Below are 27,630 nucleotides of genomic sequence, written 5' to 3'. Positions count from 1 at the left end.
ACTGGCCTACAGCAAGAGAATTTGAGTTTCAGTATAGGACCCTGAAATTGTTTATAATTAAAATGAACATTTAAAAATCTAGGTAAAATATCATAAAGATTAGTAAGCCTGGCAGACAAGTATTCCAAAAGAAATATTTTCTTTTTGGATACATTTTCTGTTTAATTGCTTTCAATGCACACATTGACTCTTTTGCACTATATTTCACAGATTTCTTCATCTAAACACCTTTTCTGAGGTTTTAACTGCCACTGGGATAAATTCATTGCCAATTAGGAAACTCAGAATCTTTAAAACCAACCAATTCCTCCATTACAAGGAAAGGAAAAAAAATCAAATAAAAGAACACATTTAAATTCACCGCAGCAGCAAGTTGTCAGGTAGATCAATTAACTTAGATCTCTTTGAGGGAAAAAAGTTCTAGAGAATGGCAATGGTAGGAAACATTTTAGCTTTGGTCCCTGCCTGATCCAAATATGCATATGGTGGTGGTTGTGAACTTATCTCCTCATGCAATTATTTGCAGAGATTGCAGTAACCATACAAACTATATATGCCTAGAAGATGGAAACATCCCTGCCTTCACCTCTGAATATCTGCCATGACTCCAATATTTAGTACCATAGTTATTTTATGTACTCCACCTATTTATTTTGATTTCAGCATGTAAAAAGTATTCATACTAGGCTCTAATGTCATAGGCGAAGTCCTCAAAGTACGGACAAGCCCCCTTCATTTACACAGAACATCCAGCTCAATAAGCAGAAATTTCCCCTCTACAGAACTTTAACTAACAGAAACTCAAATTCACCTAGGAACTCCCTAAATCTTAGCTTTCCTCAAAGAACTCAAAGTTCAGCTGAAATCACAGCTGGCTCTGATATGTGATCTAAAGGCCAACAAATTGACTGGCAACAGTAAAGAACTTCAGCAGACTGGCAAACTGCAAACCTGACTAGCCACTAGTGGACACATCTACTATCGGAAGTATTTTGTCATGTTCTGGTAAAACAACCTTTCTGACTTCAGGTTTTACGTAGAATGACCCAAGTAACTTTAGAAGCAGATGAGACGTGTATACCAAAAATCCAGTGCCTCCTGCATACACACAGAGCAGGAACTGTGCGCAGTCATTTCCCCACTGACATGCAGATCGAATGGTGATTCCCCAAAGCGCTGCCTGTATTGGCACGCAGTGTACAAATGATCTGCTCAGGCACTGTGTGTAGATCCAGCTCTTACTGAACTACTGGCACTGTACACTGATCACGTTGCCTAGTCAGAGCTACTGTGCAGGAGCTCAATGAACACTGGATTTACAGACAGCAACTATGTTCTTTTTTTAAAGCAATTCTTTGTCTAAGCTAAAGAAGTTGCCTAGCTCAAATTCCTTTTGAAAACAGGAATGCTTTTTCCTATAGTATCTTGGTGGACTTTCTGTAAATAGCTTTCGAATACAGAACATAATATTTTATATCATATTCCAAATATCATCTCACAGTGTGTTTTACAATAGTACCAAATCTCTTTCCTAGAAATACCACCCCATACAACGGAGGACCCAACGCTCCCTTCTTCCCAGCCGCAGCTCAGTGGCCGCAGCCACCCTGTGACTGACAAACGCACCCCTTCCAAAGCAGAAATTCCTCTGTTATTCCACAGATGCCCAGCTCTACACTTCATCTCATTAGTCGATCCCATTAAGTTGATTACGCTCCTGGCAGCCAGTTCCTCCTGCACAACACTGATTCTCCTCTCTGTTGATGATTCCAACTTCATTATCAGCAATTTTTTTTGCCACATTCCCACCTTGGCATTGACAAAAGCAAATCTTTGTGTGATCCCCAAACCTTTTTTTCAAGAACTCTGCCACTACTCTCCCTTTACACAGGTAGTTTTCACTGGATCTTCCCTCTTAACTACCCCCTTACAAGTTTGCTATTACTATAATTCAGTAATAGCAATTTCAGTATTTATCAGCTTTATTTTTCCATAGGACACACCAAATTAGCTCCTCAGACCTAAACAGATCTGAATTTTACCACAACTAGAAAACAGCTACCAGCCACCTTATCTAAGAGATCTAATTTATGTAGCTGAAACATTTTTCATTGCTTTACATCCCATTTTTATTTACCTTGTTTTCCCCAAATTATAGTTTCTCTAGAATTTGTCTTTCAACATCGTGTATTAGGCCACTCCCTCTGATATAACATAATAAATTCTCTAACTTTGCTTTTACATCATATATGACATCAGATCTTTATACTTATTACTAATAAACGTTTCATTTTGGTGTCCAGGTTGTTATCCATTATCCTCCTTACTGAAGCACCAGAAAAACACTCAATTTGTTTTCGTCTGACCATAGTTAGACATTATTTCCACACAAAGCTGAATAACTACCTCTTTCTTTCATACAACTGAAACTATTATATAAAACTGGGTATTGAAATACTAAAAATGCAGAAGTTGCAAAAGCTGGAATTTAAAAAATAAGATATTTTCAAAATAGATGAATATCCTAACTAGCCATTTTATTTTGTTTCTATTTCTCACTATTATATAATTTGACTGGTAATGAGAAATGCAGTCCCCAGTTTCTTTCTCCCTCTCTTTACCCAAAGCAAATCCATGCCTGATTAGAGTTAGGAGGAAATAATTTACGATTCAGTTTCTTTTATTGATGAGGAGATATCTTATAAATATCTGTCTAGAACCAAAGGGCTATACCTGCTACTATAGCCTCTGTTAAAATATGGATCTGTAAGAACAATAGACATTCGTTTCTTTATCCTTCCTAGAACGCTATCTTTCATTTAAAGCTGAGAGGTTAATATAGAAGGACAGGTTTTCCTCATATTTCTCATGGCTGAGGGGGTCTTTCTTATCTCTGAATTTTTAAAATGTGAGACATAGTAATGCAAGAACTTTGAGACAGATTACTGTGCCATTTTTCCCCATCTGCTGCTTCAGGCACAGAGATATTTACAAAGCAAGAAACAAAACTGAAAATAATAAGTTTCAAGAGAGCAATGGCAAAGTGTAAGAACTATTTCCATAACAGGCATGGTTCACAAGGCGTAAAGCTATTGATTCTTAATTAAATTGAAATCTAAAGAATCAAAGACACCTTAATTAAAATTCAGTGTAAATATTGCAATTATTAACCTTTACAAGAAGTAGGCATTAAACAAACTAAGGTATTATATTTCCACATGCTAAATTGCTAAATTCATTTTTCTTCATAGGGCCAAGTTCAGCAGCTCACAGAAAATTACATGGAAACATTTTGATCTGCATCATTGGGACTTTCTTTAATCTTTTAGGAGGAATTTTTAGATGGAAAACTACAGAAGATTTTTAAAGCTTTGCTTCATTAGAGACAGAGAGCAAAAGTAATCACTATTCTATTGCCATCCTCCATGTTCCAAGCTCGTATTTTCAATTTATGTGGATAATTAATATATGATCTTTTTATTCCTTGAAATTTTAATTCGTGTTTAAAATGAGTCCTCCTCAATGACCATTTCACTTAATACCCTCCAACTTCTGTTGCTTTACTTTCTGCTGCCACTCTGAATCTCTTATCGATTCTCTTGCTACCATTTTCACATTCAGTAGCTTTTATTTTTACAATCAGACGTTATAAAATTTAATTATTCCTTTTTGTATCTTTTTAAAAAGTGTATAGGCATACATCACTCTCTTAAGTAAACCATAATTCAGAGTTACACCAATGTGGAAATCCAGTGACCTCCAAATTACTGTGCTAATCCAAAAATAACTTTTTATTTATCATATCAATTGTTTCCAGTTAAAATCCGTGTAGATTTTAGGTGAGTACTTCTTTCCATTGACAAATTTTAGCAGGGTGATTGTATAGATAATCTCAAAGTTCAAAACTGTAAAACACTAACTACTGTTCGTTGGCTGTAACGGAGCAACAGGAATTGACAACAGTGCACAATCTGGCCAATTAGACTTAGACTTTATTTCAAAAATTAAAAATAGATCTGAACTGCTTCTGAAATGCTTATGTTATTACATATAAAAAATATAATATTTTAAACTGCTTTTTATAAGATCTTAGATTCTGCCTCTTGCCAGAGGAATCCACTTGATTACTAGAGTAGCATTTGTATTGACGGACGCAAGTATCACTTTAAACCCCGGCCAATTTTGCTCTAGAATAGAAAGTAAGTGCATTAGGGACCTGGGAGCTGCATAAAAGCAACAGAAAGCTATTACTATGCTTTCTATCATCACTCTCAGCTGTCTCTGATAGTCTGTGACATCTGCGACATCTGTGATGTAGCCTAGAAAAATTCCCTATGTCCCTTTTTAACTTGATGCTTTTTTCAGTGAACATTATTAAGTAGGAAAAAAATCCAGAAACAAACCTGACACAACATTAATTGCAGCCGTGTGATTTATGTTTGTTTTCTTTTCACCGAGACCAATTCAATACCTTTCTGAATCTTTTATGATGCTTGTTATAGCCTTTACACCTGATTTATTTCCCATACCATCCTCTGAACTGTCCCAAATGCAGATGTATTTGTTTTAAAAGATTTTGCTGACTTGGAATTATTTCCTTTTTCTGTAAAAGCTACAAAAGAATCTTCTTTAATTATCTTTTTTTAAGAAGTGTAAGTGACAACCTCTGCTACCACAGGGTTCACACAGGTTAATTTCCATCTGACCACATTGACAGAGAAGCTACAAAGCATCTTCCCTCCTCCCCTCCTTTCTCCTGCATGGGAGACACAGAAGTTACTTCTGTTGTCCAGCAGAACAAGGCTAGGAATGTTACCTGGAGAGAAGACCATAGACAGAAAGGTCTCTGTAGATGTGATCACAGGCATAATCCTGCATTTGAACTGGAGGAATGTTACATATTTTTAGCAAGATCTGTTTGTAATATACTTTTCCCAAACATCTCTCTTAGAGCACAGCCGAGTGGACTTTTATGGATAACTGATTTCTCTTGTTCAGGAGCAATTCTGAAAGAATTAGAGAGGCCTTTTTTCAATGGGAGACAGAAAAAATGCACCAAAACTTTCATTAATTTCAAAATCAAACTTCTGTCTTTGACAAAGGCTTCTTTTTAAAGTTCTATGTGGTGGTTTAAATAAAGATAGGATTTTAAAAAACAGAAAGAATTATCTTATGCATATTTTCAAAGTAAGCTTTCCCCAGCATTGAGTGTCTTGTCAGCTTTATGATTTGGAAGTACTTCTTGTGTTAGCTTCATCTTTCAAAGGTGACAGGTTGTCTTCTTTAGAGACACTTGCTCCAGAATCAAGATTTTGTTGTTGTGGCTTTTCATATTTCTACCATTTCATAAGAATGTTACAATATATACTTAAAGCACAGCTTACAATACAAACACTAACAGCAGAGGAAAATACAGAATATTTAATTATTTTTCTGGTGCATCTGCTATCAGACCTAAAATAATCTAGAAATACACCTTTTGGCGAAACAAGGGTGATACATGTAAGTGAAACCTCTAAGGCATATGATCATCTAACATTGCTCTTGGTCAAGACTTGCAAGATCTCAGCTGGAATACCATGATCGCACTTGGGCACGACTAAACACGTAATACGAGTAAAGGGGGACAATCGTAGGTCTATAAAATTTATGAGAGACACATCTATTTATTACTATTCTAATCATAAATTGTTTTAAAGACTATTTCCTACAGTAGACTGAACTGTTGCTAAGAAAAGTAGAGAATGCCCATTACGGCCATGTTTCAGAACACAGAAATTTTTGAAATGATAGGTTTTTCATAACATACTTGGCATTCAGACATTTAATGTAGTAGACAAGTAGAAAAGTCAAATAGTGTAACAGAATGTCCAGTATTTTGCAAAATTTCTGAAAATTTCAGTCATTTCATAAAATTGTGCTTCACAATAGGACTAATGTATGTGAACACACAGGTAGTAGTACACTGTGACACCAAGTTTCACTGAAACCCTCTGTTCTAAAGAAAAATGTATTCCTCTTTTAGAAAAAGATTATAATCAGAAGATAATCAGAAAATGAAAAAGCAGATTCTTATGTTAGTAAGACTTGCAAAGATGGTTCTCACATGTATAATGAGGAAACACAGCTGGAGAGAAAAGACAGAGAACAGTACTCCTAAAACATCCAGAGCTCCTTTTGTTTCTTTCTCTAAACTCTTTAGGTTCTTTCAAGACATTTTTGTCTACATTAGTTCAAATAATTTATTTATATGTACATGAGCATTCTGCATTCTAAAATGCTGATGTTTTTAGTACTACATGCCCTGCTATCATAAAATGCAGTCAAAAAGGCACGGTTAGGATGGTTCAAATGTTCAATATCCTCTGAATTTTCTTTCAGAGATACATAGTTCAACTAATTTAAAATTTTTTGTTGCTTTTATTTTCATGCCTACATTTTGCTTCTGCAATCCCTTACATCACACAAAAGAAAAGCATAGTCCAGCAGTTAGTTAGTCTCTGAACTTTCAAATAGTTTTTATTAGCTAAGTTGAGCAGGTATTTCCATAGCAATCAAAAATTTGAAGCGGTAAAAGCTCTTGGGGCTGCAATTAAGATGAATGACCTGCACTCCCAACTTGCATGTGAGGTGTGGGTATTTATTTACACAACTCTTCATGTTTTCACATGAAACTACTAGCAAGCAGACTAAGAGGGTATGAGTATAAATTATATTATTTACATAAACAAATGCAGACCAGGCTAGAATACAGAAAGAACCTCCCTTTTGTTTTTCTCATCAAAATAATACATTTCCACATTATTCCTCCAAACTATACACAGTTGGTGTGTAAAATATATTGGATATATCTCTGGAACATTTAGATAGCGATAAAAACCATCTTAGGTGTAAATTAGCTCAATATTTATCTCATCTAATATGCAAATTAAGACAATGCATTCTCATTAGCATCAGCTGCATTTCCTTTAAGCTAAACTAAATCTCCAACCAGTGCAGGAAAATATATATATATCTGTAGTTGTCTTTGAAGCTAATGAGGGCGTGATTAGCCTCCTGCTTTGTTATGAAGTGGCATGCTCAAGAGAACTTACCCTGGGTAGATAAAGCACAGCATCAACTCATGCAACTGAAAAAACAAAATTACGCTTAATATCGTACCATAACATGTGCTAACAAAACACAATCCAAGAAAGGGTAAACTCAGATAGCTTCTGAAATTTAAATGTGCAATAAAATGGAGAAGTATTTTCTCCAGGCATACACTTAACAGAAACAGACATGACATAGACCTTGCTGACAATCTGGAAAGCAGCAAGAGAATTTCTTAGAAGATAGTACATCTTAAAAGCTCTGAAACATATCACTTACTGCAAACAGTGCATCTGCTCTGTAGAATCTGTGTTAGTATCAACCTGATTTAGAAGCATTCAGTTTTCTGTTTAGGCTTTTTTTCTTTTTTTTTCTTTTTTTTTTTTTTTTTTTTTTTTTTTTTAAAAAAAAGCATTTCTAATGGATGGTGCTGCCCCCCCGGCTCCCAAAGATTAATGTGATGACTTGGTGGCTCTGCTAAAGAGGACAACATAATGTTATTTATTAAACCAGTTTTAATCCATCATTGTCCATAATGGCTGTTTTTGATTAGCAATTTGAATTCTAACGCTTGCACAGCCTACCTGCATTCAACTAAAGTGGTGATCTATATGGTTTCCAGCAGCCTTAGGGGATGGAAAGGTAGAAAATGTTGCAATTCAGGATTGTCCTTAATCTCCATATGTTGCTAAGCACTTCAAGTGTCACCAGCATAGTGAATTGAGAGCTCCCAAGTACAAACGTGCAGGGAAAGCAGAGGTCACACTAAAGAAGAAGGAGAATAAAGTTTTTCATTGGAGTGAAGGACAACAAAAGCTAAGATCAGATCCACCTCTGAACCAGTCCCTCCACAGGCAATTGACTGTATCAGATCTGATAGCAGATGGGTCTATAAGAGCATTAAGTGCTATAGACACAGGCAAGGGCTATCTAAATAGAGAGGCTGAGGCTTCTGCAGCTGATCTGTGCGAGGGAAAGCAATTCTGCCTGGAAAGCCCCATAGGGGCTGGAGGTCATGTCCCCCCCACAGCCGCCTGCGCTCCCATTAGACAAGAAGCTGCACGACTGTCAACCAGGCTGTCCTAAAGCCAGGGAACAAGAGAGGGAAGCAGCTTGGTTTTAGGAAACATACAAATATTTGTATTTTAGAAACCTACAAAACAGCTTCACGTGCTGTTCATGACACAGGATTGGCTTGCTCTGGAACACAGTGAAGTCAGCACAGTTTGGCAAAGGCTGGTCCCATTGCCTGTACTGCAATGGCACTAGCTGATCCAATAAATTCTTAATTCCTATCACCAGGAATGAGTATAGTCTAGAGGTGACAGCACCACTGACTACAGCAAGCTGTGCTTCCTCCATAGCTAGAGAGCACCAGGAAACTGGTGGGAGCTCAGCACAGACGGATCTTTCTGCCAGGAAGGCACCATACGTCCTCCTGCTGCTCATGCTCTTCACCTCTGCTTCACATCACGAGACTATGGGAAAAGGGCAAATCATCTCAGCGACTAGGCTCTTCATTCTTCTGAAGTTACATTACTAACTTCCCCGCTACGAGGAAGTCGAGTGGGGTTTTTGTTTGTCTGTTTGGTTTTTTAGACAAAGGTATGCAGTTCAGTTCCTGACCTCATTCAGCCCTTACGTCTTTCACGAATTGAGAAGTTAAGAAAATCTGTCTGAAAAAATTATTCTATGTTTTCCACTCAATAACAGTAACTCCTATATCCTTTGCGAGATTTAATTGGCAATAGATTTTATGAGTCTCTTTTAAGAACAAGACAAGTAAAGTTCTCCTGGACAAACATGTTCAAGTTGCTCCAATATATACCTAAAAAAGGGCACAAAGCTCTCTATAGACGCGTGGCACTGGGCACAAGCACTGCTGTTGTAAGACTTATTGTCAGGAACACAAAGAGTACCAGAAACAGGAGGGACTAAGAAAAAGCCACGTACAGCTTTAAAGCCAGCAGAGGGTACTAACATTTTAAAAGCCTGACAATGCTTTTATGGTTTATAAATCCATTTTGTTTTATTTTCCTTCATCCTATTTGTGGCAGACTCATGTACTCCTACTAAAAATTCTTTTCAACTCCAATGTTTCTCCTTTGCAGTATAATCTTGGAAAAAAAATCACTTTTCACATTACTGAAAAGACATCTAACGTGTTTTATAGTCTCCAGCACCTGGGAAGAAAACATAACAATTGAGTGATATGACATTTTGGGGAGAACATGAAGGCAATCTCTAAATGAGTTTCGAGCTCTTAGGCAGCTTTATCATGCTCTGATACTAATCTGGATCAGATCTCACTTCCAGGAGTGATGTGAATTCAAAGCTTGGGCCATTTTCCAATTAAAACAAGGTAACAGGCTCCTTTTCCAGGTAACTGGAGGATACGCACACGTTTGACCTTCCTCGTTCAGCTTTTAACTGGAAACTTCCATTTAGATCTACGTTTGAATTCACTTACTGCAAGCGCTACGTTGCCTCCCACCCCCCAGTAATCCTCAAGGTGCTCCAAACAGCAGCACTCCCCAGCCAGCATCACCCCTTCCCTATGGGCCTCGCAGATCGGCAGCTTCTTCCCGATGCCTCACTGCAAGCTCTGCCACCATCACCACTGCCGCAGCCCTTTGCCTAGCAACCTTCTGAGATTTCGGACACGGGCTAGTAATGTCTGTTGTTTTACCATCCCCAGGTATTATGGAAATTATTTTATTGAACCTGTTTTAGTGTTTCCTCAGAATTCCTCCCAGTCAGTATTTTGCAGTACTGTATTAGAAGCCCTGAGCTGTGGAAAATCAGGTAAGTTGGACATAAAAAACAGATCATGCTTATATTCTGAAGGACAAAATCCAGCCATGCTAACATCAGTGCACAAAGTTGCTAAAATACAAGTAGTTGTCTAAACAACACATCACATTAGTTTGAAAGCACTAGTGCTATGGAAGCAAAAGACCAATGCAAAAGGTATTTTGGTCTCCTGTGGAAAGTAGGCAGCTTGGGAGAAAAGAATTACCAAAATCTTCAATTCAGTTCTGTTCAAATAAGAATTGAATTTCATGAGGTATCTGGAAATTTGAAAAATGTTCTCATTCTGATGTCCCCGTCCCCGTCCCCGTCCCCCCCCCCAAAAAATGGAAACCTGTATTTTTCATAAAGCAACAAATCTGGAACAGTTTCTTTTCTTGTATTTTCACAATAACCAGTCATATTTCATCCTGGAACTTCACAGGAGCTAACATCCCAGCATAAACAGCACTTACATTTGAAAAACAGGATCCCATGGTAGAAATGGACTAGAGGCACATGCACGAACAACACAGGCTGCTCCGCTCTCTGCCTGAACCCACACCCTGCACAACTGCAGTGCTCTTAGAAATGCTGGTGCTGCACAAGACTGTACAAGGTTTGGCACTGCCGTCACTGGGTGGGATTTTTAATGCATCTTTTCAAAGGGTGAATTTACAGAAGCACAACTTCTAATTCACTTTGGAGGTGATTCTTCTTTCTCCAGTCACTGCAGAGAACAACAGGCCAACAGAAAGATTATCTTTATAAAAAAATAGATTATTTTTTGAAACATGATAGAAATCAACAGTTGATATGAAAACAATATTATATATTCTGGCACTAGAGAAGTCCAAATCAATGTTAAAGTAACAATACACAATCACATTTATTGGCTTAGAATTATGAGGGCTAATTTGCTAGTAAATAACCGACAGCTCCCTTTACCTGCCCTTATAAAAATCACAGAGATCTCAGAAGACCAGCTCTCCCTTAAATTATTTTATTGAAATTTTGACTATAATAACAGCTTACAAGAAACAGACTGATACAGCTATTTGCCTTTAAACAGGACTTTCCTGTATAATTGATTAACAGAAGTCTCCTTTTCCCAGACATAAACCTATTAAATACAACATGAAATGTAACTAATAAATATTTAAACCTCTGATTAGTTATAAATAAAAGATCAACAATGCAAGATTTTGAGAGTTATATTGAATCAATTATCAATATTACCTAGTAATTACTCCAAGTTTAGCATATTAAGTAATTAAACTAAAAGTGAAAACAGAAAAAAAATGTATTTGGAAAGGATATAATTAAGTAAGTTCTTGTATCTTGTACAACATATGTCTTGTATCCCACATAGTTCATTCCTACATAAGCATGTGTTGCTCAGCTAAAATGATTACACACTGCATGTTAAGAATGACATGATGTAAGCGTCAGGTTATTAACATCTCTAAAATCCTCCCCCAAAGAACGCACTTTAGAGCAGTCAACATTTCAGTATGTAAAAATATTTTTCAATAAGGCAAACAGTTCATTTCTTATTAATTGTCCCTGTCACAATAGCATCAACAGCACTGATACGTTTTCCTGAGTAAATACTGTCTGATAGACAAGCTAGAGACATTTTAAATATCCCTTACCACAGTAAGGGTCACAAAGACATTTCTAGTAGAAGAGCTGTAAGCTACTGTTTATTATACATTCCTAGGCATTCGGCCTAGCAAGGATCAGTGTCCAGCATTATAAGCCAGAGCACCCAGAGAAATCTCCGCTGCTGCATGCACACATGATAATTAATGCATTGTATCACACAGAATCAAACAGCCACCTTGTATCCGGCTGCTAAGGAAAAGAGAGTTTCAGTACCTATTATCTCCAAGGATATAAACATCCACAAGGCACCGAGTGGAAAAGGAATACAGCAAAATATGCGCTCTCTACCACAAGAAATCTAATGAAACAACAAATTGAGTAATTTAATAATGGACTTCCTCAAACTTATCTAATTACAAGATACAACCAAAAAAAGGACTTTAACCTTCCACAGTTAGATATCCTATATTAAGAGACTTTGAACCTTAAACCAATCAAAGCTGCTAAGGTCTGCTTATGATATATTGATAGAAAATTTCTACCTCTCTATAATTACTACTCGCTATCCTTCTATACTTATGCAACCTAAAGTTAAAAAAAAAAAAAAGCCACCCAATAACATCACTAACAAGCCAGACTTTAGAGTTATTAAGAGATGCAAAAAACATGATATATAGTGTGTACAGTTGGTGGCCTGCCCTGTTCTACATCAAAATTGATGGCAAGGGAGCACCAGCCACAAAACAGGAGAGCCAGTCTACCTGAACGAGACTCGAATACTATTTGTGTTATTTCTGTATAAACCCCTGTAGATAGTTTTAGAAATACAGGGATGTTGTTCTTTCAAAAGCTGAAGTAAACGTAGGAGAGCAACAACTTCAATTATACATGCACATTACTGGATACTAGGTATTCATAAACTTCAGTGTAACCAAAGTGATTTCAGCTGTTTGCTGTAATTGCTGCAATACATAACTATCTAAATCACAGTATCACAATCAACAAAGGAGGAATAGAAACTTCTAGGCAAAATAAATACCCCCCACACATAAACACACAAGTGTGGCTTATCATTCTTTCACTGGAGGAAATAACCTAATTAACTCCATCTAATAACAGAAAATATCAGAAAATACTTCTTTGCCTAATCAGATATTGCTAGGATTTGTATTTCCTCTAGCTGACACAAAAATGACCCACGAAGGCAGCTGTAGTTTCAATGGTGCCATGAATAGTCAACATCCACCCTGTTGACTAAATGTAGTCAACTATTTTAACTTTTTTATTGATCTGAGTATCCAAAGGTTATGATGCTATGAATAGCCTATGTAAAATATTGTCATCCTTAGCACTATTTCTGTACACAACTGTGAAGCAGAACTAATACATTTAACTGATAAATACATCAAAGGGAGCATGTCTAAAGCAATAAACATCTCCTGTGGTGGGGATGTTTCTGCACTACAGGAGACATTCTGCTGAGTACGCATGTCCCTTTGATGCAGTTATCATTATTATAATGCAAGTATTATTTGATTTTATTGCTTTTTAAACACCACTGTTGTCCACCATAGCTCCATTAAATGTAGTTGTGTTGGTTAATAAAGTGAATAGAGAGACTTCCATTTAAGTCTGAATCAGTTCATTGGTAGATTGTCTATGAGAGCATAAATCCAGCTCTTCTTTTTCATCCTTGCTTTCATCCTTGCTTTAAGGTTGCCATTGGGAACCAACAGATTTGTGTTTACAGAAATTCATATATAATTTACATGAGGAGAATATCTTGAAAGCTCCTGTTTTCACACTGAAACAGTCACAGAACTAGATTAAATATCTCATTCAGAGAAGCTCATTCTGGATTCAAATGTTTGTATCTTCCTGAAAAAATTTCCCATAAAGTTTCCATTCCATTTGTTTGTTAAAGCTCACCAAAAATACAAGCCTAGTAATAGGTTTATGATTAACCACAAAATAAACACTGAATGTTGTAAAGTCTTACCACAATAACACATGCATTAAGTGTGCATCCCCAAAAATGTATGCTCATAAGTAACATTTTGTGATCAAGTATTTATGTTGCAGACTTCTAAAATTCCAGTACTATGTTCAGAGTCAGGACTTCAGTAGCTATACCTTCACCTCAAAGGGAGAAAATTCAGACCTAGGACGATATGCTTTTTTTCAGCAACTGCTGCCCAAGTTTTTTCTTAGTGCAAAAATCGTGAGCAGTAGCATGAGCAACCTTTTCATTCTGGAAATCCGTTTTACTGTTTTATGCAACTAGAAGTCACTGGCAGCCTCCTAAACATTTACTGTCATATTACCAATTTAAGATATTGATAGACTTAAAAATTCAGATCAAGTCACAGCATGAACAGGGTTTACACAATACGGTAAGTCAGTGGTACTGAACTTGAGGAGATGCTCAACTTGAAGGACCCTGACGAACAGCAGTGCTGGAACAGGTTTATTAGAGGCTGAGAAACCTCCGTTCCAGGATGTTTTGGAGAAAGTGAAGTAAAACAAATTCATGTCTGAGAGGTCCACTTCAAGTGGGAGGTTACATCAGAGAACTCCAGAGGTCCCTGCTATGATTCTGAGAGAGACACAACTGCTCCTGCGCTACCTTCCTTCATGAAAAACAGGAAAAAGATTTTCATATGTACAATAATGTAAACTGGCTTCAGGTGATGCTATAGAAGTGTCTCAATTCCTTCGGGGCATATTTTCCAACACATATGCGAAACAGTACAAAAGGTTAGAAGTGCTGAACCAGTGAAAGGAAACTAGTAAAGAATTCAGGAAGTCCACCTGAACCGATTCCCTGCATGTGTTCCAGAAAAATCACACACAGCCATTCCTGGGGAGGTCAACTTTGCAGGAAGGACTGTAATTCCAGTACATCGCTATAGGGATAAATGCAGTAGTGATAGCACAAGACATATCTGGCAAAAACAATGCTATCCATCACAGAAGTTTAGAAATTACTTCTATGAGGTAAGATACAAGCTAGATTTATAATTAATATTTAATATTGGAAATTGTTATCTTAAAAATTTAGAAATTCTCTGTGGTACTGAATTAAGTTCATGCTGGAGTAGATTACCAAAGTGGGGAATCCAGAAATATTTAAGGTGCTTCTCATTTTTTTTTTCTTTTTAAGAGAGAGAAAAGAAATAATGCGACAGACAACATAAACATTCTGATCTACAGGTGAAAGTGAATTCACAACCATGTTTGCAAAATAAATTCATCATCTGGGATAGCACCACAAGCAACTTTATATTTACAGTAAGTTAATAGGAGGAGGTAAAAAACCCAAAATTCTAAGTGTTATATATAGTATCTAAACTAAAAAAAAGAACTGTGAAGAAGGGTTAATGAGTTCTGTGTTTATCACAACCCACCTCATAGTCTTCAAGACATATTTTAGAGTATACTCCTTTTGTGTGTCTCTGAAAAATTAATCATGGTCTTCTTATTAGAGTCAATTCTAGAAGTGCTGCTACAGATGGGTGGTTTTCATGTAAACTTCAACAGGAATTCTTTAGGCAGCTCCTAACTGTTCTGCAAATGGAAGTGTGCTAGAAATGCACTGAGTGCCAGTATCACATGCTTCTTTGATGTGTGCTTTAAACACACGTCACCACCTGATATTTGCCAGAAAATCTTAGGTCAGTTGTGGCACATCAATCCAGTGCCTAAAAACGTCTCAGCTTTCCATTAGGCTTTTTCGTGGTGAACATGAAAAATGTCTCATGACAACATATGGGAACTGGAAAAGTCTGTTTTATTTAGAAAAGCAACTAAATAGTAACTTAGTTATTGAGTCTTCTTAAGGTGGGAGTGGGGGGAATCCAGTTATTTGCATTTGCCTGTGATTTGTGTCCTACAGCTGAAGAACGTGTTAGAGGAAACTACACTAATACATGGATCCAGCAAAATGCTGCCAAAATGTAGTGGTCATTCAGTGAATGAAAATACATTGCTGTAAAAGGAAAATGTCAAAGGTGAATTAAGCTGCAAATCAGAGTCAAAACAGGGCAAGGTTAGCAATGCAGCAGCAAGCTGTTCAGTACATGCAAGATATATGAGTTAAAAAAAAAAAGAAAGCAAGAAAGAAAAAAATGCATTGCTTTGCTTGGGTTCCAGGATTGTCCAAATTTTGCAAATAGGTCACAGCCAGCCCTCAGGTTTCATGAGACACAGGAGTGAGATGAATAGGTAGAAGAGAAGCGTGTGGTCCTGATGATCCCCAAAAGGAAAAACACCGCAGCGGCACCCGTCAGGCTCGGGCTGCTGAGTCGCCGCCGCGCCAGGAATTCATCCCGACGCCAGGGCAGGACCTCGACCACTGCTCAGTGCCAACCTCTGCTAAGGGCTCAGGCACCGTGCCAGCAGCAGCGAGCGGCAGAGCACGGGGGAAAATATACAACCACTGGGTATACTTTGAGTCACGATGGCATCTCTCGCACTTCAATCTGGGACTTAATCCAAGTTATTCAAAAACTTGACAGAAGAATGGGGCATTTCAGCTTGTGTGCGATACGCTGTGTATCTCCTTGCATTGCTCAGTGTCATGAACAAAACTATGTAAGAGAAGGAATGTGAATTTTTTTTCTTTACTATTTCAGCTGTTTTGTGGGTGTTGCATATGACCTAGAGAACACTGAGGATAAAGCCAGCTGAAAATTATCGAGAAAAGGAATTGTATCAATAAGAAAACGCCTATCTGCCTCAGGCAGAATGTTTCAGAAGAACATAATACCAGTTTTGAATACGTTTCTATCAGAAACAGGCTCCACACTGGATTTTTTTCAGGGGGGGGAAAGAAATCATACCAGTACTAAGAGCATTAAGTTAGTGGTCAGGAGGAGAGACCTCCCTCGCGGCTGGCCGTCTGCCGCAGGCTGCCTGCGTCGGGAGCCGCGAGCCCCGTCGTGCGCCGCAGCGATTGCTGCTGGGGGCCGGGGGCCTCGTGCAAGGCTGCGCTCAGCCGCCCCTGGCAGGACGCGGTTGCACAACCCAGGGATGCTTGCTGCAGCCTTTGTTGTGGTGCTTGTTTTAATACGTTAATCTTCTCCAGCCAACTGTGTTGCATTATCAATCTTTCATTAACATATTCCCTTCTTTCTGATTTTTTTTTTAATTGAAGGATTAGTGCAGCTGTGTCTCATCAGACCTCTTGTGTCTTTTTCTGGGACTCTGTAAGGGACCCTGATTAAAGACTGTCTCAGCTGCTGTTCTCTTCTGCATTTTTCCTTCCATGTTGCCACTGAATGTTAAAAATCTTATTGTTCTCTTTAGTAATTATGTTAGTGCTTGGGCACATTAAAAAACAAGATTTTTTTTTAATGAATGCTTTCTTCTCTCCCCTTCACTGCTACTTTTTAACTGAAAACTCTTTGAAAATACAATAGCATGTTTTTAGAAGCCTCAGCAGAAGATGTGGTTATACAATAGCATGTTTTTAGAAGCCTCAGCAGAAGATGTGGTTCTGGGTTCTCCTCTACTAACATCTGCTGATCTCATCGTTACTCATCTTCACTTTAACAGAGCTTTCACTCAGAAAGAAAACCTGCACACCTTTTGCTATGGTGTCTGTTATGCCTGTAGGTGCAGGAGAAGACAAGATTTCAACTGTGAACAATTTGTAAAACAAAAAATAGTTAAACACTATGATTTTACTCATCATTGGAAACTATTGGCAAGGTAGATAAAATACAACTTGAATAGCAGCCATGTAAAAAGATTTGAAAATTTTCCTAGTCTAATGCATTTTATTTTTAACTTAAATGTTGACTTACAGCCCTCATCTGCTAACTATAATTATCTAACAAGAGGAAGTCATTGAAAACATTAGACTCTGTAAAACCTCAACTTTTCTGAACGCAGGTATTTTTCTTAATTGGCACTTTCAGAATGAAATGCCCCTCACAACAGGGCAGTTTTATGCAGCGATGTTTATAAAAGCCTCAGAAGCACTGCAGTTTAGGGATCTTTTCCATCAATGTCTACAGACTATCTGAACATCGCTGAAGAACTACATAACAAAACTTCCCTTTTTTTGTGAGTAACTATTAGTAGAAGGCAGATATTTTAGTTCAATGTCATTGCAGAATGCTTTACAATTATAGCAAGAAAATTAGAAGATATATTTGTAATATGAACGGCTAACTACTGTCAGCTGGCAACACTATGTCCTTGCATAAAAATTATGCCATTATATTCTATGACTGTGCACAAAATGTAAAGATCATGCCTCATGCAAGAGACAGAAGGTGTGTTGGGGGGGGGAAAAATCACACAAAAATTATTTGGGATGCCACAAAAAATAAGACTAACATTTGCTTTCTTTGATCTTTTTGTTCCTCTCTCTACAAGGTAGAATACAAAAAAAAAAAAAAAAAAAAAAAAAAAACCACACAAAGGCTAAATATAATTTATTTGTCCAGCTTCCCTCAGAAATAACAGATGATTCCTAAAAAGGCATTTTAATGTGATAAACCTTAGAATGAGAGATCATTTAAAGAAGGCTAACAACAGGGCTCATTTTCATGTGAGATATGAGAACATGTTAATGTCAACGAGCATTTAACAGTGCATCTGGTCCTAAACAGAATACCAGTTCCCACAGTATTTGATCCAGGAATTTCAACAATTAAATAGGATCAGATTTTGAATGGAAGGCAATAAACAGATTCTCAACTGCTGTAATGTGTTCACGGCATAATGTTTTACTCGCTACTTTCTTCTATCACTCTGGTCAGATTACATCCTCAGCTGCGTAATAAATATCTAAATTAACTGTAAACTAAGATATATACAACCTTAAGAGTAACATTTGGCTCCTCTGTATGGAAATCATTTGCTCCTTTGGTATATACCAAAAAGAGCTCTAAAAGAAATTGTTAATTATTTTGAGCAAGATGATGATTTCACTTGTTCTTATCTGATAAAACCTTTAACATATAGCATTTGCTTTTGATATCTCTTTAAAAGGAGTGTCTGATTTTCAAAAAAATTGTGATATCTCACATATTATTTGAGCCTTCATTTCTTTGCACACACCAAACAAGTAATTTTAGTTGCAAATGAACAGCAATGCACCATTACTATGAAATATATAACTAAGAGAAACCATTAACAGAACAACAGGCCATATTAACTCGCGGAGAATTTGGCAGCTGTGATTTTCTGTGCTATTCTTTCCTGTAAATAATGAGCTGAGAGCAACTGCCACTGGAAAATAATTTTATTCACTTTCCTCCCTTCCAACTCTCAGCCTCCATTAGTATACCCTTCTTTATATTTTCTTCCATTTTCCACTAAATTACTTCAAGGGCCACGTATTGCCCTTGATGTCAGAGGGAGTTGTGTGCACAAACTGAAGACAATGTATGACTCTTCATACCTACAGTTATTTTTTTCCAACTGCACAGAAAGCTATTTTCTAGACTTTACTATAAATTCAGGGAAAAAACTGAAATTTACTATCCTGCCCTGAGATACCTATGAAATGTATGATAGTTTTTACAATTCATAAAGTAAAATAAGGATGATTTACAGCATTCTGCAATGGTGATGACAACCAAGGACATTCACAGCACACTGTTCTTGTACAATAGGCCATAAAAAATGCTGCAAGTCATCAGTTACTAGCCAGCCTTGCAAGTCCTCCCAGGAAAGGAATTAAGCCACCCCCAGCATCCCTGTGACTGTGGGAGCTGTTCCTAGGAGGAGTGAAGAGAGGTTTGATCTCTGTGGCTATTAGTTTTCCTGCATCTCCACTCAACAGAACCAGCAAACTTCTCACAAGAAAAACATTTACCTCTAGTTCTCTCTATTCTTCTAAATACTACCACAACTTGGCTGAAGTTGCAACTTCAGCTGCAGTTTAAGGGTTTTCCTGAGACCCATGAAATGATTCAGAAACTAAGTATCATCACTCTAACCGGTAAATTCTATTCACTGCTAGGTTTAAGAGCAGGGATCCTATTAGAAGGGGAAGGAACTGCCACAACAGTCCAGTATAGTCCCATACATGCTGCAGGGGTCTCAAGTTTTGAAATTATTACATCTACTGCCTTCCCAAAGCATTCTTCCTTGGCACTAGAATGAAGTGTCTAATTGCAGAAATAATGTGTATGAGGGTGCACAGGCCAACGGTTAGCAGTTATTTTGGTTTTAAACTATCATTTAAACTATCATATTAGGGCACGGTCACATTATTTAGTTGATTAGGGGAACAAATTCTCTTTCTGTCTTTCCAAGATGCTAGCTGCAGAGCTATGTAAACCATAGCTACAACTTTTGGGAGATTTCTCCCAGATACTAGGAATAAGTCAGAGACTGACCAGAACAGAGACTGAGTTGTGAGTGTCCTCTTGTTCCTGTACAGTATAGCTGTGCAAAGACACAGCAAAGGCATCTTTTTCAAGGGCTTTTGGAACTTGGCTTCCCATGATGGCAAAAGAGGGCAGCTGCTTCCACTTGAGCAGGGCTGCTCCTTAGGGCAAAATGCAAAAGAGCAATTAGTTCTAGATTAGCTAACTGACACATCATTATCTGTTCACAGATACACTTACCTACTTATCATACAATGTTATCAGTTGGGCCCTGCAGTGCCACCTGACATCTATAACACCACCATTTCCAAAATATAAGTATGTATCTTTTAATGACTTAAATACCTCACTCTTTTTGCCATGTAGCTATTTCCAATCTTGTAAGACGACTATATGTTTCAGTTCCTTAAACCCTTTTACAAACTTTTCTTAGATTTTGGACATACTACAAAATCTTTACAAATAACTGATTTATAAAGCAAACAGCAAACCTGTGCCTTGAGAACCTAATTTATTACACAATCTCAATATGGTTGAGTTCACGGCAAACAAAAAAGTCAAGAGAAACACAACCCTCGCTCGGCTGGGAAACACGCTCTGCTGGGAGTCTCCATCAGATGGGACAGTGACAGGCACAGCAGCAGAGAAGACCAGAATTGCCATATTTCAGTCTTAGCTCTACTTTAGACAAAGTGAGTTATCCATCTTCTCCTCCATTTTGATATTCGTAAAAACAGACAAGAGTCTTCATTTAAAACACTCGTAAATTAAGTTAGTTAAGGGTTAAGCAGCTAATATTTACTGAGCTTTGAAAACAATGTCTGACAATCTAATGCTCTCTTTCCTTGACAGATGGCTTAAAAAAAAAAAAGAACTGGGAAGCTTTACCCATGGAAAGAATTACTAGCCTTAAGAACAATTCATATAACAGATAGCTCAACACATGGCTGCCTTTCAACACTTAGACTTAAACTGGAAATAGGATTCAAAAGCCAACATCCTCTACAAACTCTTCTCTTTACACAGATCCTACGTTGCATCTTTGCCTCTCCCTCTCCTCAAATGCAATCTTGCTAACTATTTTCTAAGCTGTTATTTTTAAGTGACTACAATAAAACCAACATCTATATTATTACAAAATTACTCAGCAGTATTTTAATATTCTACAAAGATAAAAGCTTACTAATATAAATGAAGATAACGGTCTCAAAGTATTAGGATTGTTAGTAAAGTCGACCTTTTTTCAACTAGAACTACTTTGGCAAAAACATAAGAAAATGTCTCCACTCATTCTCAGAAAAGTCAAACTGTTACAATTCCTTAAAAAATATTTAATTCAAAACAAAATACAAGTATTTTTTTATATAAATTATTTTAATACAACAGTAAAAAAAAAGTACAAGAAAGATATTTCCACTTCAAGTCAAATAATCTGCTTGGTTTAATGCTAAATAAAATCTTTTTTCGATTTCTCAAAACTATAAAGACTACCACAGGCATGGCAGTGTGCCCACTGAAAAGCACCTGAGCAGGTCATTTCAGTGATCCAAGACCTATCCTCTTGCCATCTTGCTCTCAACACGGTCCCGGTCGTTCAGGTCAGTGCCCAGTCTGCAGGCATGGCGTGCCCCTCCCGTCCCCTCGCCGTCCCCCTCCCGTCCCCTCACCGTCCCACACGCCTCGCCGGCGGGAACCCGGCCGCGCGCTAAGCGCCGCGGCGCGGACGCCCAGCCCAGGCCACCGCGGGGCCCTGCCAGGCTCGGCGGGAGGTACCAGGCTGCCGGGTTGGCCGTCACACGTCCCTACCGGTGCTCCATCCCACGCTAGTGGTAGCGTGCTTCAGGGACAGAGGAAGCTCCCGAGCTTACCTCAGTTTTTGGTAACACTTCATTAGAAATGACTGGCCGCGTTCTGGGCCCAAAGCACATTGACAGCTGACAGACTGGCAGAATCAGCCACTTACTTATTTACTAAATGATAGCCATGTGGTCAACTTAACATTTTGCCATTCTCTTCCTCCTTCACTCTGACTTAGACCCAGTCCTGCTCCTCACATCTTCCTCTAAACTCTTTCCAGACTCTGATCTATTATAATTAGGATAATCTTAGTGTGCTTGATTTCCAATATTAACCTCCCTCTCTCTTCTTTCGTATTTTTGTTTCAGCTAGAATATTGCTATTATTTGGAGACTCACACCAAATCTTGACTGCTTGGTCTTTAAGTTAAAAAGACCTATAGCTCTGCACATCACGATGACTTGAAAGGCAGAGTATTTTGGGGAGTGCATCACTTGCACTGTCTATTGAGTCTTGTCAGTTAAATGCTTACAAGGAAGATGAAAATCTTCAGTTTCCTTCAGGAAAAGGCATATTAAGGCACAGGATATAAGACCTCCATAAGTGCTTGTTTATGTGTCTGCTGGCAAATGAATGAAATGATGATGAAAAACCTTTAGTGGCTGCTTTACTCCCCCTGGAGTGCTTCTGATGTGCCAGAAAAATAGAAGATTCCTTTTCAAAACTATGCTGTTCCCTAGCAAGGATAATAATAAACTCTGTAGCAGGTGCTGATTATAATAATAAATGACATGAAATGATGCATATAGTATACAGGAGACCTGTCAGTACAACTGCTATTGGAAATACTGTTCCTTCCTCCCATGTTCTAAAGAAAAAGTAATTCCCATTGCCTGCGAGTAAGTAAACCTAGCTCTTCCTGCATTAGCTTCCTTTTCTCTGTGCATATTCCCTTCCTCTTCTCTCTCCATCCCCAGCACATCCACATAGACTGCTGCCTTCTTCTTTTCCACATTCTAAATTCCCCCAAAGTCTGGCCTTAACATAATTTATTTTAATTTCCTAGCATCACCCTTAGCAAGCAGGTAATAAGCCAAGGGAGTTACTGCACAGAAGGTGAAGGCAAAGAAATGCTCTATCAAGCCACACTGTATACACACCACTGAAGGACAGCCTCAGTTAAGTATGCACTGTAAAGAGACTTCTTTCCTTCTATATTACTCTTGCACAGTAAGATAAAATTATTATCCATGGAATGGGGAGATTAGAAATAGAGTTAACTATACTCTGGAACATCTCTATTACTAAACGCTATCCAAGGCAACCTATTTTTCCACAACAATCAGTAGCGCATGGGTTTGGCCACCGTATCATACTGTCCTAGCCAAAGCCAAAGTTCCCATTTCCTTCTTCTTAGCTCTTCAATATTTGATATGCAGAGTTTCTGAGTAACTTCAAAACACAAAACAACTTTTATGACAGAAATACTGCAATAACTGGGAGACTAAACACTGCTGGCATCTGCTTTGTCAAAACGTGCCAACAAACACAGAGCAGTCAGTATATAAGATGCCAAGTTCAAGTGATCTGCAAATGCCATCTGTGTTAGCCCACCTGTAATTCTGCCTGTACGTTCAATCTACCTCAATGAGCAGATAAGACCTAAACACAGCAAAAAGATCTGTATGTGGGGCGATAGAGGGGTAGGGTAGGTGGGGATCTCTAGCTCTTCTCTCTCCATAAATTTCCTACGTGGAGCATTTACCCAACAACTCAACACACCACATCTTAGGCTTTTAAAGGAAAAGCAACTCAAGGGCTGCTTACTTTTACTACCAACATGATACACCTCAGGACCTACACTGGCTTACCCCTATCAGCTTGTAGGCCAGGTACCAACAGGAAGGTTTCAGAAGATCCTTCTTCCAGTTGGGTGAAAAAGAATAAAAGGCCAACATCATAAGATAACAACAACATCATGAAAGGACCAGCCAGCATTACAATTGGATCACTGTTTTAATTACATGTGATACCTATCAAAATGAATTATCACTTCTTCCTAACATTGCTATTTAAGATAATCAAGAATAAAAACAAGAGAAAACAATCTGGTGTGCCAGATTCATATGTCCAAGAAACAGGAAACAGTTCTGTAGGGACTCCAACAATACATACCTTATACCAGAGGAAAAAAAAGAAAAGGGACAAGTGTTAATTCAAAGAAAAAACAATCCACTGCCCTTAGGTTATTCCCTTAACTGCTCCATATTCAGGAAAATATCTCAACTCTCTGACATGTGGATTAAATCAGTAGGACTCCCTGAAGTGTAAAACAGGGTATTCACTACCAATCTCACTGAGATGGACATACAACATGACATCACTAATCAGTAGTAGAAACAAAGAAGCTACTATATTAAGCAACTGAGGGAATGCAGAAATCATTAATTTAGCAGACACAGCCTCCTAATAAATGTTACGCAAAACTGTACTTAATGTGTTTAGTGTGGCCTTTATAACACAAAATTGCCTAAAAATCTATTGCACAGATTTCCCTGTAATTAAAAAATAGTAAACCACTGGGAATGTGAAAAATATAATTGTTATTTAGCATAAAGGTATCAAATTCTCTTGTACTACAAATCATATTATATTCTACATTTATGTGATATATTTCATTTCTTAGTCTTATCAGTAGCTTATGAAAATCTTTTCATTAAATGAAAGCTGTATGTCTTCCTTTACCATGACGCACCTGATTAAAATGCCACTATATATATATATATTTTTTTTCCTTTTCTTAAAGGCCTAATCCGATAATACCTTAAAGATCTTATTATGTAGAGATTGAGCTCTTCTTACAAAACCTTTCATCTTATTCAGTTTGATCAGGGTCATGGGTCCAGGCTCATCCGTAGCATAATTCCACTGTTGTCAAAAGAGCTGCACAACTGATCACACCGGACCAACATAAGCAAACATTTGGTGCCCTACATTTGGCAGTACAAAAGGATGATGTCCTATTTATTTTGTTTTCAGTCTGAACCATACTTTGGTCTACCATTCAAGATGCTAGTGAGTCAAACAACCATTTACAGGAGTAAATACTCTCTATATAATACAGAATCAACAGTATATATAACGTACATCTAGAGTAAATATTCTGAATATAATAAAGTCAAATCAACTCTCTATTCTACTCTGTCCAAATATTCCAACCATTTCAGTAAATAATTTGGCTATGATGTGCTGCTTAACCTCTTAGGATGGAAAATATCTCCTGCCACCTATTTTCACCAAACCATCTGAACTTAAGTGGCTGGAACCTCTGTGTCTGCTTAAGGACCTGCAATTACCAGTATCACCTTAAAAATCCTTGTCCTCCTGCCACCCATGCAGCAATCTGACAGTAAACTACAACAAACTAGAAACATCTAGTTCTGTATTTAGTGATTTCTATCGAATGTCATTTAAAGCAATGTAATTTAAGGACAAAAGATATTGAACTATGAAAGACTGACTTTTTTTTTTTTTTTTTAAATCTTCCTGCCCAAGAAATTCCCTCAGTGCCATAAGTTCTGCCTTATTCAACAAATATGCATTGTACACAGGAACAGCACTGAATAACCCACAACTCTGTTCATTTTCATTCCAAATGGATGAAAGAGAAGCGTAAAGAAGGGATAAGAAAACTGCTGAAGTCCTTGGAGTCACAGTGTTTCTGAACTGCAAATATTTATAATTTTTATCTCATCATATAAAACTTGGACTTATAGATCCATTGTATTTAATAACCACTTTTAGGAGGTCAATAGTCCCCATTCACTTCACATTCTCCACGTTTACTGCTTTTTCATTCTGTTAATAATAAAAAGGTGCCACAGATAATTAAAAACAAACTCAGTCCCAACATTCATTAAAGTAGAAAATATGATCTTCTGAAACGCTGTCACATACAATAAAGCAGTGTTATCTGCCTAGAATTACAATGATTTCAAATGGATAAATCTAGAGGAAGAAATCCACTGAAATGCAGTTAAATTATTTGCTGTTTTACAAGGGGGAACTTAAAATGCAGTAATTAATTGACCTACTGTTTGAGACAATTTCCCTATAGTTAACAATCACTCTTGCAAGAGATAGAAAAGACAGCTCTCTTTCATTTGAAAAAAGGCTAATGAAATCAGTGTGAAGTACGTTACCAATCTTTCCACTGTATGTGAAGCACATAGCAGAAAAATAAAAAATGTCCACGGAATGGGATAAATTCTGAACTCATTTTATCTATGCTACTTCACTGCTGCTAAAGCATTATTTCACATTAGGACTTGGGTTCTCCCAATATCCTAACATTTTGCATACTTAGCTCTAGGCCCATTATGACCTGGAGGAACAACAATGTAATTTGAAATTAACTGAAAGAGTCATTTTAGATTCAGAAAAACATGAGTTTATTTACTATATGAACATTTTACTTCTTCACTTGTTCATAACTCTGAAACAGGTTGTGCAAAATATCTTGAAGCACAATTTATAAGCCTATCTATTTGCCTAATTTATTATGGAGTTCCTAATAATTTCAATTTCAATTATTTCTTTTAAAAATTTGTATGCATATTCTGAAGATCTCTAAAGCCTACAGGAACATACAGGCATAATGTACAAATGCAGCTGCTACTGCTAGTACTAAGTTCAGAGGCACAAGTTGAACACAGTATTCGCAGGTTTGGAGCCGAGGAATTCAAAGGCAGAAGTGTGCTGCAGGCCCCAGTGGAGGGACCTTTCTCTCACAGCAACAGAGTAGGGTCAAGATATGCAAAGCATATGCATAGGAATTAACACTACATTCCTCAATTTCATGATTTCAACAAAAAGGTTTCTGGAAAACTGGATGTACACACAGTACACAAGATATGAGTGCACTAATGTTTCATGATATGGCAAAATGATGCCCTCTTATTCCCCTGTCTTTATGAAGCCTGACATTTTGTCAGCACTCGTGGCTGTCACTGTGTATTGACACACTGATTTCAGAAAACTGTCTCTAAGACATCTCTTTCTGAGTTGTAACTGTTCGGCATCAAGTAAGCACAATTTTGACTATTTTCCTCTAGATGCATTACCCTGACTCATGTACAGTGAAGGTCTTTTTGTCCACCCATTTTTTTTTTAATCAACACATTAACTAATGACTCAAGAGTTTAAAATTTGGAAATTTCAGTGTAAATATGTTGCATGAAAGTAGCCCAATACCTGGGAGCATCTAATTCTGAGCCTTCTTGAACTGAAAAGTGATCAGTAAGCCCAACTCCCCATCTCCTCTAACTCAAAGAGGACTGACATTTTAAGCCTTCGGTATGCAACATTCTCAAAAGCTTTTTGAAAACCCAAATATATTATACCCACAGGATCCCTTTTATCTGCATACTTTATTGATACCATCATGCAACTCCAACAGACTGTGGTAGAGGATTTGCCCCAAGAGAAACCACGCTGAACTTTTCCTAACAGACCAATGTGCTTAGCGGTTTCATTCTTTGGACGAACTCTACCATCTCACCAGGGACAGAAGGTATGCTCACCAGTCCATAGCTCCCAGTGCTCCACCTAGAGCCTATCCTGTATCTTTGATGTACACTTCAAAATATTAGAACTAGAATAACATGGATGAAAATTCTGATTTGGAACCAGCTTTGACTGAAAACTTGAGGTACAGGTACTACAAAACTTCTGTGGTTGTGAAAGAAAGTATAAGACTAATATTTCTTTACTGTAATTTTCCTGATGGCTTATAACTGTCTCAAGAGTTCAGATCAAATGTAGATCCGAATGCAGAATACAAATTTCACAGCAGTCCCTTGATCATGGTACTAGTATCAGGCATGAACAGCTTATAAATCTTGGGGAACTTCCCCCAAAACTATGGTCATATCCTTTAAATATGGTCCTGCCTCTGTGCATAACTAGATATGCACTTGAAAAAGCTACCACATTT

General features: G+C 37.6%; 1 protein-coding gene and 1 long non-coding RNA gene across 6 annotated transcripts in view; one reads left to right on the top strand and one right to left on the bottom strand.

Moving 5' to 3' along the window:
* CDH11 (cadherin 11) overlaps positions 1-15,052 on the bottom strand; it is a 317,396-nt gene extending 302,344 nt beyond the window's left edge. For all 4 annotated transcript variants that reach the window (XM_062586727.1, XM_062586733.1, XM_062586729.1 and 1 more), the window contains exon 1: positions 14,898-15,052. The gene's annotated coding sequence lies outside the window, so the exon portion shown is untranslated. The remainder of the gene's footprint in view (positions 1-14,897) is intronic.
* On the top strand, positions 14,359-20,967 carry LOC134146352 (uncharacterized). Of its 2 annotated transcripts, none has more exons than XR_009959820.1 (3): positions 14,359-14,487; positions 14,654-14,781; positions 20,691-20,967. It is a non-coding gene; the product is annotated as an uncharacterized LOC134146352 (long non-coding RNA). The 2 variants fall into 2 exon arrangements; XR_009959819.1 differs by lacking the exon at positions 20,691-20,967 and adding an exon at positions 15,643-16,849.
* Positions 20,968-27,630: the final 6,663 nt, after the last annotated feature.

Source organism: Rhea pennata, chromosome 13 (assembly GCF_028389875.1).
Source record: "Rhea pennata isolate bPtePen1 chromosome 13, bPtePen1.pri, whole genome shotgun sequence".
Lineage (NCBI taxonomy): Eukaryota > Metazoa > Chordata > Aves > Rheiformes > Rheidae > Rhea > Rhea pennata.
Note: the sequence above shows the minus strand (reverse complement) of the source record. Positions and strands in the feature narration are given on the sequence as shown.